Source organism: Lithobates pipiens, unplaced genomic scaffold (genome assembly GCF_037356315.1).
Source record: "Lithobates pipiens isolate NorthernLeopardFrog02 unplaced genomic scaffold, aLitPip1_a1.2 Scaffold_16, whole genome shotgun sequence".
NCBI classification, from domain to species: domain Eukaryota; kingdom Metazoa; phylum Chordata; class Amphibia; order Anura; family Ranidae; genus Lithobates; species Lithobates pipiens.
In genome coordinates, this window is record NW_027507748.1 from 590440350 (window position 1) to 590450538 (window position 10189).

Sequence of the window (10189 nt, forward strand, 5' to 3'; positions counted from 1 at the left end):
TGTACAGATGTCAATGTAAATCGCAGCCCAGAATCGCAAACAGTAGTACAGAAACGACTTTTTGTAATCGGTGCAGCAACACAAATGCATCGTTGCCGTCACACCCGTTAGGATGGTGCCATTGCTGGCAATTGCGGCCAATTTGACATGTCACTTCGCATGTCAAATCGTACCAGCGTGAACCAGGGCTGAAACACGTTTATTTATCTTTGTATCAATAGGCATTGTGGAGTCATCTAAACAGTTAGTGAACACATCTACCTAATGAAAATATGTTAAATCTATTTTTCTGTCATTGATATTCTTCACAAATCTAGATTGGTCATCTTATCTATCACTGACAAAAAGATCTATAGGGGCACGCTACACCCTATGTGAATATGGAAAGCTTAAAAAATAGGTGTGATTTTAGGTACAGTGACTTTTTACTGTCCAAGCTGGGCAGTATTTGGGTGTTGAAATTCGAGGCTGGTATCCTGCAGTACAGACAGTATCTTTTTGACTTTTTGAGTATCTTTTATTCCCCACAGTTGCTGCCATAGAATATAATGGGCTGGCAATTAGCCTACTCTGAGCAGGTAGATTGACAGACCATTTTTACTGTATATGCTATAGGAATTACTTTTAAATTTCCAGTAATTGAGTTTATTTCAGCAGCCATTCAACAAGTACAAGAGACAGCGACATCCTGCAAGTTAGTATATAAAATATGATATAATACAATTACAAAAAAAGGTATATTTATGAAAGTATACTTTAGTTTGTAATTAAATTGGTATGTAGTCACTGAGGCAAAGCTGGGCCTCTTTTTGCCTTGTAGTTGCATGAATACAGATTGGGAGGGTGAGCATTCATTTTTATTATTTAAATGTATTCATAGGACAATAAATATACTATTGCACAATAATCTGCAGAATAATACATGCTAATAACTTTCCTGCGAGCCATCCCAAGTAGACAGATTAGTATCAGCTGAAATGAGCAATTGTTCTGCTCATCAATCTGCTGCATCTGTGACCTGTCTGCTTTGTCCCTACAATTCGGGTTCTGGCTTGACTATCTAACACCACTTTTTAATGGGCTCTCTTGGAGAAATTTAGAGAAAGATGTTCCTATTAAGTTTCCAGACATCACCCGTTTGGAAAGCTGTACATACATCTAGGTTAATATGAAAATATCACAACATGTATTGCAGTGGAGACACTGGCATGTATGGAGATGATGATAAACGGGTTTTCTTCTCTTTTTTTGGACAGGCAGAATAGCATTGGCAGCAGTAAGAAAGGTGCTGAATAATTTAATACATTTAGGTGTGACATTCTCATCAGCCCCGCTGAAGCCTTTTTTTAAAGCAGTCCATTGGGGGAATTTATATAAATACCTGATAAAGGTACTTGAGTCACCTACCCAGTTTTCACATACAGTAATTTAGGAATCAGTACTTATTGCTCCTGGGGCCGCATAGCAGTCCCAGTGCGCGCTGATCTTTTTCAGATCCATCATGTAGAGGAGGGGTCTTCAAACTATGGCCCTCCAGTTGTTCAGGAACTACAATTCCCATCATGCCTAGTCATGTCTGTGAATGTCAGAGTTTTACAATGCCTCATGGGATGCGTAGTTCCGCAACAGCTGGAGGGCCGTAGTTTGAGGATCCCTGATGTAGAGCACTGCTGGTGCTCTTTGAGGCGCCTAACTTGGATTAGGATCAATAGCTGTTAATGTAACGTATACCTATGATGAGTTGAGGTCACTGAAGGCTATGTCAGGGCTGTACATTAGTGGACCATTGATGTGCTGGTAGTTGTATGCATTTTTGGTCCACCTAGGTACAGACCTGGGCTCACTAGTGATGGGGAGTTTAACATAGAGGTACACTGATTGCCCCTAATGGTTGTCAAAGTCAGCACGGCCCACCTGAGATCTTCATGCCTGTATAAGATATTCTTTATAGAACACAGTGTGAAAGCACATCTGGTAAATAAGATGAAGAAGTAGGCGTGCTAGCATCGTCTTTACCCCCTACAGTTAGACCCTTTGTTTTTGCAAAGCTTCATTACGATCCTTCATTCCATCAAAGAACATTTAATTGCATGTCATCACCTATAATTCACAGCTTTTGTTTCTTTCTGCAACAAATGACTTAAATCAAATAAATATGCTTAGTAGTAAAGCTCCAGCAGACCTCATTATCTGATAACTCGTTCCCTGAGATTTTGAATCTGCTGACAGTGTCTATGACAGGAATGTCACTGCAGTTCAAGGTGTGGCTCTGACTGATTCAATAGCAAAGCAAACTCCATACACGCAAGGAAGCCCAGCTTCATTTTCACAGGGCTCTTCAGTAAGATTTAAAGTGATCTCATTGTCAATAAAGGCTGAATATGCACTTTATTGCAGAGTAATGTAGATCTGGTTGGGTCTGCTTCTCCTCCACCAATCAACTTCAATGTATCAGTTTCAATGGGACCACTACTGCTCTTGCTGTTGGTAGCAGACTGACAACTCATGGGGCCCCCGGGCAATAGGAGATTAGGGGGCCCCCGGGCAATAGGAGATTATGGGGCCCCCGGGCAATCGGAGATTATGGGGCCACACAGTATACACAGACATGTTTCTATTGGCCGAGAAGGTACTGGAAAGGTGGGGAAGCTATAATCTCTGGATTTTTACATACTATCCCTGGTTTTACTGAGGCTGGCAACCCTAATGGGGCCCCCGGCAGTGCCCGGGTGGCCGAATGGTCAGTCCGCCGCTGGTTGGTAGCATTCCTTTTACTAATAAAATAAATAAATCATCAAATCTGACTTATCCCAAGAATCATTGAAACCCAGGATGATGGAAGCTTGTGGATCCCAAACGTTGCTTGGGTCTGGGCTTTCAGCTGGAAAAGTGGTGGGAGGAAGGTGAGCGTAGTCAATACACTACCTTCACCAACAATTGCTTCATACATTCGTACTTATTGTTTCATTGCTTAGTTCAACAACAGATTCAGTTATGCAATAAAAATTGTGGTGTGTAACAACTAAATTAATATGGCATGCTTAAACATTAAGAGGAAACCATTTTTCTAATTTATTAACATCAGAATTGAAAGCATTTATGTTTAACATTGTGATTATTTCAATAGGCATTTATCTTTGGTTGTCTTGGGTGAAGTTTAGACTACTCTCTCAATTGAGAGGAAAAAAAGAAAAAAAAAAGAAAAAAAAAAAAAGAAGAGAAATAAATCTCCATAAAGGCTTATAAAACTTGCAGCGTCCAATATATAAGTTATGCCATTGATCAGTTTAGTTGGACTATATAAAATGTCTCAAGTGGTTCCATATTTTGCTCATTCAAATGAATGAAAGAAATACATATTGGGTGCAAGCTGTCAAGACAAAATCAATCAATAAAAAAAAGCTGTATGGAAACAAACAAAAATGTATAGTATGAAAGCTGGATTAATCAGAAAAAAAGAAAACTAGTAGCTCCAGACTGACCTCACAGACACTCTTAGATGCAGGAGACAGCAAGATCTCATGTTTTAGTGCATTCAAACTAACATCCTTATTGTCCCGATCTGAACTTTGGTATTGTTTGTTTACAAAGACACCACTACACCGCAAGATATATTAGAAGAAGGGATGAGTCAAGCTATCCAAGCTCGATTTGCAAACTGTTTTTATAAATCTTGCTTGCATATTCACAGCTTTTGGGCAAACCCCTCATGGCATCCAAACACACAAGCTGGATGACCAGTGTACATAAGATGCACCTCCTCGTTTCACTCACTGCAGCCCGTCGTTACACCCCCCAACCTGTACCCATTTTCTTACCTATAAAAATGAGACCACACCTTTTGTATGGGGTATAACCGGCCACAACAGCCTTTTATTTATAAATATATAAACAATTAACCATTTTAACCCTTAATCAAACATAACTCTGAAACCTCATCAGTTTTTCAACCGTGGCTTGTATGGCACTTTCCCAACACCGTCTCACTTAGTTACACTGCGGGCAGGCTACCGTACTAGGCCTCCGGCCGTGAAAGCATCAGCCCGGAGACACCTCCCTACCCGCAGCGTCCACCATCCCATACTCAGCTAACCCGCGTTAGCTGTAACCAAGGGAGCCCATGTCCCTAATGGGTCCCCCCACACTTCCATTTCCTGGGTCCGTTACCACCATACAAGCCACCACCACCGCCGCCAACCTTGTAGCTGCCATGACGAAACAACCTCCACCACCTGAAAACCAAGAATATATTAGTTCCTTCCTCAACCACTAATCTAGTGAGGGTGGGCGGGAAACTCCTTACTCCTCGTGCTCTACTAGATAGTGCCCCTCCTCTTCCTGCCTGTGCTATTTAAAGGCTCCCCTCCCCTTCCTATCTAGCCACCCCTTCACACACATCGCTCACATATTAACCCTTTCCTGTGCCCTTCTCACAGTCATGCCGGCCCTCCACTACCACTTGTTGCCCTCTTTCTCGTTCCCGGGCCTTTCTCTTTGCAGTGTTTTCTTGCTTTTTGGGTATAATGCCCTATTGGTGTCAGACAGGACTACCACTCTGGCACATTTCACATGACACTTTGGGGGTTATTTACTAAAGGAAAATCCACTTTGCACTGCAAGCGCGCTTGAAAGTAATGTCGCTGTAGATCCGAGGGGGACATGCAAGGAAAATTAAAAAAAAATGCATTTTAGCTTGCACATGATTGGATGATAAAGTCAGCAGAGCTTCCACTCATTTCAGATCTTCCCCTTAGACGGCTTTCACACTGCCGCGCTAGTAACATATATTTTTAGCGGCGTTTTACCATCAGATTTGCGGCGCATTTCGGCCGCTAGCGGGGTGCTTTATCCCCCCCGCTAGCAGCAGAGAAAGGGTTAAAACGGCCCGCAATACGCCACAAAAGCGGCGTTTTGCCAGCGGTATAGCCGCGCTGCCCCATTGATTTCAATGGGGAGGAGCGGTAAACACACCGCTCCAAAGAAGCAGCTGGCAGGACTTTTCCTGATGTCCTGCCAGCGCAACGCTCCAGTGTGAAAGCCCTCTGCCTTTCACACTGGAGACAACGGAGCAGCAGTTTGAGGGTGGATTGCAGGCGCTATTTCTAACACTATAACGCCTGCAAAACGCCCTCAGTGTGAAAGGGGTCTTAGATTTAGGCTGCTTTCACACTGGGGCGGGAGCAGCGTCGGCGGTAAAGCGCCGCTATTTTTAGCGGCGCTTTACCGTCGTTTTAGCGGCGGTGTGCGGGCGCTAGCGGGGTGCTTTTAACCCCCGCTAGCGGCCGAAAAGGGGTTAAACCCGCCCGCTTTGCCGGCGGTATTGCCGCGGTGTCCCATTGATTTCAATGGGTAGGAGCGGTTTAGGAGCGGTGAATACACCGCTCCTTCACCGCTGCAAAGATGCGGCTGGCAGGACTTTTTTCACCGTCCTGCCAGCGCATCGCTCCAGTGTGAAAGCCCTCCGGCTTTCACACTGGAGTTAAAGGGGCCGTTTTTTTTCAGGCGTTACACATTTAGCGCTGTAACGCCTGAATACCGCCCCAGTGTGAAAGCAGCCTTAGAGTGACTGCACTTCCAAGTGCACTTGCAGTGCAAAGTGGATTTGCCTTTTGTAAATAACCCTCATTTAATCTTACAAGGAAAACCACCTTGAAGTCTATGGAGAGTAAAACATGCCATTCAAATGTAGCTATTTTTAGAGCTAATAAACAAGTTATAGTCAAATAAAGGGAATAGGAAGCTGTATATGTACCAATGCCAGCGTTAAGGCTGGATTCACATCTATGCATTTTTAGTGCTTTTTGCATTTTGCAGATTTGCACTACAATCCATATAACATGGTTTCCTATGGAACATGTTCTGTAGTGCAAATCTGCAAAAAGCACTAAAAATGCATAGGTGTGAATCCAGCCTTAAGCATGATGTTACACCCTATATAAAATCGTCAAATGTCCTTAACCCTTTTAGGACCAAGGGACATATTTGTCCCATGTTTTTAATTGCATGTATCATCTGATTAAGAACTTGAAAAACTTTTTTTTTGGTTTGAGTCAAAATATTAGTTCTTATCAACAAATGGTTGTCATAAGTTCTCCCCCAAAAATAACACAAGTGTGTGGTTTTATTTATTGTTCAAATACATTCTTAAAGGGGAAAAAAAAAAAAAAGTTATATTGATGACAGTAATCTTATGGTCCTCGAGGGGTTTTTAACAACAAACACTGACAATATGGCTGCTGTGAGCCCACCCTTTTATAGTAGGTAGCTTGGTCATATATCCCCTCTTTCGACTTAGCTGACCATGCATTATTCCTTAGGCTGGATTCACACCTATGCATTTTTACTGCTTTTTGCAGATTTACACTACAGAACATGTTCCATAGGGAACCATGCTAAATGGACTGTAGTGCAAATCTGCAAAATGCAAAAAGCACTAAAACTGCATAGGTGTGAATCCAGCCTTAGGCACCTATACAGTTTTAGTGCATTTTGCAGATTTGATTATAGTCCATATAACATGGTTTCCTATGGAACATGTTCTGTAGTGCAAATCTGCAAAAAGCACTAAAACTGCATAGGCATGAATCAGGCCTTAGGCTTGATTCACACCTATGCAGTTTTAGTGCTTTTTGCATTTTGCAGATTTGCACTACAGAACGTGTTCCATAGGAAACCATGTTAAATGGACTGTATTGCAAATCTGCAAAAAGCACAAAATATGCATAGGTGTGAATCCAGCCTTAGAAGGGAACCTGCATTGGTTTTTGGCTAAAATGTTTGCAATTCAAAAACCTGAACCTCATTACTAGTAAAAGGCATTGTGCATTCGATTCTCAGAAGCCTCTGTATAGTCAACTTCCCTACCAAGATATAAAAGTCTGAACTGTAAGGAACACGCCTACTCCAATTGAACCGTGCTGATATTTAACAAAACACATTGTATTTCACTAAAATGGTAAACGCTGTAGTTTGGGGGACCAAGATTTAGGTTCTTCATCCCCCTAACTGCATGATAATTTATCCAGCCAACAACAGCATAATAATAAAACAACGAGAAAATAAAGATTATCATTATTCAGATCTTTCATCAGGTTGGTTTTGGACTACCTAGAGTTCCATAGAATTTAGTTATTCTTCACAAACCTGGACTGGTTTCCCTATCGAAATTTTAAAAAGACGTGCCTTTTTTGATACCGTGCTTTTAATGTTGGCATTGGTACAATCTCAAAAAGCCCACATGCTCCTCAGATGACCCCAACCCCACTGACCACCTTGAGACACCCAGTATTTCTCTATGGTCAGCAGATGCCCGGCTATCCTCACTCCTGTGCAGCATGGCAGACACCCTAATATTTCTCAAATACCAGCTGGACTGTAGTGACCTGGATCTACTTCCAACTTATGATGAAAACCACCACAGACAATTGGGAGCATGAATGGGAGAACACCGCCTCATGTTGTCTAAACAACAACAGAGTTACCAGTTTGTGGTGCCATTTACGTAGAGATTGACCTTGGTCAGTTATTTTTGTTTGGGCCCAGTTTGAACATTTTTACTTAATATGGGAGAGAGCCAAAGATATATAAATAAGGGAAGGACCCTGGGTGTGGGAACACAGTACATTCCCTTGCACACAGGCTTGTGTGTGGTTAATAGGGCTAGGGATTTGTAATTGTATTTGGAACTCGGCCATTGGGAATGATGAATTGAAAAAAAAACTAATTGCCAAGCTAAGGTGTTTTTTTTTTCCCTTTTCCTCAAACATGTAAATGCATGTACTCTTGCATCTTGCAAATTGTTCTGATATTTGGATCTCAAAAGTAGCAGTGATGTTAAAGAAAGAGTGTTCTGTCCAGATCTGGTCCATTTTTTAGACAGATGCGGGGCAGGTCATGTGAGCTTATGATATGTTTTAATTTTGTAAACTTAAAAATTATTAAGGCTTCTTGTACACTAGCAACATGCGTTTAGGAGCTTCTGTCTTTTTTTTTTTTTTTTTGCCTATAGGCTTTTAGCAGAGTTTAAGAGCTGCTGTAGTTTGGTAAGGTTCAACCTCAATCAATCCCCTTCTCCTGAACGCGGAAGAATAGTGTTCAGGAGAGGAACGTTTTGATGGTAAAATGCAAAACCGTTGCAAATTCATGGCAGGTTTTGCGTTTTACCAAATCCACAATAAATGATGGCCAAGTGTGCATGAAGCCTTAGAGCCCATTCACACCAGAAACTGCACATAACTAACTGCATATTTACATGCATTTGAAGCACACTTGACATGCGCTTGAATGCATTTTGCATGCGCTTTGTGCTGCATTATAGTGCATTTTGCCATACATTTTTGGGCTTTGATTTCTTGACTTAAAGGGGTGCGGTGCAGTGCATTTGAAGTGCATTCCCTGCATTTGCGGTGCAGAAGAATGCAGCATGCTCTACTTATTTAACTCCACAGTAATGATGTGAACTATACCCATAGGATTACCTTGATCTTGGGCTGTCTATGCAGTTGGAGTGCTGTTCAAAATGCATCCAACTGCGTTCGGTGTGAAAGGGCCATTAAAGAGGCACGGTGCGGATGCAGTAAATTTGAAGCACGTTTGTAGCACATTCCCTGAATTTGCGGTGATCAAAAATGCAGCATGCGCTACCTTTTTTTTTTTAACTGTGCTGAACTGCACTGCAAGGATGCGAACTATGCCCACAGGATTACCTTGGTTTTGGGCTGTCTATGCAGCTGAAGTACAGTTCAAAATGCATCCAACTGCACTCAGTGTGAAAGTGCCCTTATAGTGGTGTAACCAGGACTGATGCAAGGTTTTTTGACACCCTAGGTGAAACCTAATTTTGCCACCCCCCCCCCCCCCGACTCCACCCCCTTTGCTCTGCCCATGTATACCCCATCTTTTTAATGAAGCGCCCATCAAATGCAGCCTTACCAGCACTCATCAAAGGCAGGCTCACCAGAGCCCATCAATGCAGCCTCACCAGAGCTCATCAAATGCAGCCTCACCAGCACTCATCAACTGCAGCTTCACCAGCGCTCATCAACTGCAGCTTCACCAGTGCTCATCAATGCAGCCTACCAGCGCCCATCAATGAATGTTTGCTTGCTTCTATTCATTCGGGAGAAAGACATAGTCCTCCACCACCGATGCGCCTCTGACACTATGTGCAAATGGAGCCTGCTGATGCTGAGACTTAGTTGCTTGCTGCAGAGAGAAGAGAGTAGGAACACCAGTGGCAGGGCACCCTAGGCAGAAGTGTGCCCGAGGCGTCTGCCTAGCACCGGCCCTGGTTGTAACCAGAGTTTATGTTGTGTAAATACGCAACAAAGTAGCTTGCTGCTTTATTATGGAAATGGCTTGTTTTATGCTTATATTTATAAGTATGGATGAGCTCAGACTGTTTGCAGTCGGCACTGCACAGGGCTAATCACAGGCATTGTGGGTTATTTACTAAAGGAAAATCCACTTTGCACTGCAAGAACACTTGGAAGTAAAGTCGCTATAGATCCGAGGGGGACATGCAAGGAAAATAAAAAACAGCATTTTAGCTTGCACATGATTGGATGATAAAATCAGCAGAGCTTCCCCTCATTTCAGATCTATTCCTTAGATTTAGAGCGACTGCACTTCCAAGTGCACTTGCAATGCAAAGTGGATTTACCTTTTGTAAATAACCCCCTTTGTCCCGATGCATGGCTGCAGAGATCCAGAAATGTCTCACTGCCTGTTATTGGTGCTCCACAGTGCCAACTTCCTGGTGGGCTCTGCACATGCTGTTTGCGAACACGCCTGAGCTCATCCTTATTTATAAGTATATTATATGATGGGGCAGCACAGTGGTGTAGTGGTTAGCACTTTCGCCTAGCAGCAAAAAGGGCCGCTGGTTCAAATTCCAACCGCAACACCATCTGCCTGGAGTTTGCATGTCCTCTTTGTGCCTGTGTGGGTTTCCTCCCATACTCTAAAGACATGCTGGTGGGTTAATCAGATCCTGTCTAAATTGGTCCTAATATGTATAAATGTAGGGACCTTGGGCTGTAAGTTCCTTGGGGTAGGGACTGATGTGAATGTACAATGCATGTGTAAAGCGCTGCAAAAATTGACAGCGCTACATAAGGACCTGAAGTAAATATTATTGTCCAGGGCCTTACATTCTCTAAAACTAGACCCAACAATGGCCATTTAGAGC